General features: G+C 37.8%; 1 non-coding gene across 1 annotated transcript; it reads left to right on the forward strand.

The window, feature by feature from the left end:
• Positions 1-636: 636 nt before the first annotated feature.
• On the forward strand, positions 637-712 carry trnaa-ugc (transfer RNA alanine (anticodon UGC)). The gene has a single exon. It is a non-coding gene; the product is annotated as a tRNA-Ala (tRNA).
• Positions 713-1,763: the final 1,051 nt, after the last annotated feature.

The raw sequence follows: 1,763 nt of genomic DNA on the forward strand, positions 1-1,763 counted from the left end.
ATTTCACACCATTTTAAAGATACACTTCTTGTTAATCCCGCCACAGTGTCTGATTTCAAAAAGGCTTTACAGCGAAAGCACCACAAACGATTATGTTAGGTCACCGCCAAATACACAGCCATTTTTCCAGCCAAAGACAGGAGTCACAAAAAGCAGAAATAGAGATAAAATGAATCACTAACCTTTGATGATCTTCATCAGATAACACTGATAGGACTCCATGTTACACAATACATATATGTTTTGTTCGATAAAGTTCATTTTTATATCCAAAAACCTCAGTTTACATTGGCGCCATGTTCAGAATTGCCTCCAGAATATCCAGAGAAATTGCAGAGAGCCACATCAAATAACATAAATACTCATCATAAACTTTAATGAAAGATACATGTTTTACATAGAATTAAAGATAAACTTGTTCTTAATGCAACCGCTGTGTCAGATTTCAAAATAGCTTTACGGCAAAAGCACAATATTCAATAATCTGAGAACAGCGTTCAGCCACAAAAGCAAGCCATACAGTTACCCGCTATATTGTGGAGTCAACAAAAGTCATAAATAGCATTATAAATCTTCACTTACCTTTGCTGATCTTCATCACAATGCACTCCCAGGACTCCCACTTCCATAAGAAATGGCCCCGTGTGGCTCAGTTGGTAGAGCATGGCGCTTGCAACGCCAGGGTTGTGGGTTCGATTCCCACGGGGGGCCAGTACCAAAAAAAGTATGAATGTATGTACTTGTAAGTCGCTCTGGATAAGAGCGTCTGCTAAATGACTTAAATGTAAATGTAAATGATTGTTTTGTTCGGTAATGTCCATCATTTATGTCCAGATAGCGAGTTTTGTAAACAAATCCAAAGTCACGAAGCGCGTTCACTAAAAGTAGACAATGTCAAAAAGTACCGTAACAGTCAGTAGAAACATGTCAAACGGTGTATTGAATCAATCGTTAGGATGTTTTTAACATAAATCTTCAATAATGTTCCAACCGGAGAATTCCTTTGTCTTCAGAAATGCGATAGAACAGAGCTCGCTCTCACATGAACGCGCATGGTCAGAGCATGGTCAGCTCATGGCAGACCTTACTTATTCCCCTCTCCTTCGGCCCCACTTCACAGTAGAAGCATCAGACAAGGTTCTAAAGACTGTTGACATCTAGTGGAAGCCGTAGGAAGAGCAAAATGACCCATATCCCACTGTGTATTTGATAGGCAATGAGTTGAAAACCTCCAAACCTCAGATTTCCCACTTCCTGGTTGTATTTTTTTCTCAGATTTTTGCCTGCCATATGAGTTCTGTTATACTCACAGACATCATTCAAACAGTTTTAGAAACGTCAGAGTGTTTTCTATCCAATACTAATAATAATATGCATATCTTAGCAACTGGGACTGAGGAGCAGGCAGTTTACTCTGGGCATCTCTTCATCCAAGCTACTCAATACTGCCCCTGCAGCCATAAGAAGTTTTAATAGAAAATGACTCAAGTAAAAGTAAAAGTCATCCAGTAAACTTCTACTTGAGTAAAAGTTTTAAAGTATTTGGTTTAAAATATACTTAAGTATCAAAAGTAAATGTAATTGCTAAAACATCTTTAAGTATCAAAAGTAAAAGTAAAGTATAAATCATTTCAAATTCCTTATATTAACCAAACCGGATGGCACCATTTTAAAAAATTTTGGGGGGGAAAGCCAGGAGCACACTCCAACATTCAGACTTAATTGACAAATGAAGCATGAAGTAGCGATGTCCTGTTTTCAAA

Source organism: Salvelinus fontinalis, chromosome 11, assembly GCF_029448725.1.
Source record: "Salvelinus fontinalis isolate EN_2023a chromosome 11, ASM2944872v1, whole genome shotgun sequence".
NCBI classification, from domain to species: Eukaryota; Metazoa; Chordata; class Actinopteri; order Salmoniformes; family Salmonidae; genus Salvelinus; species Salvelinus fontinalis.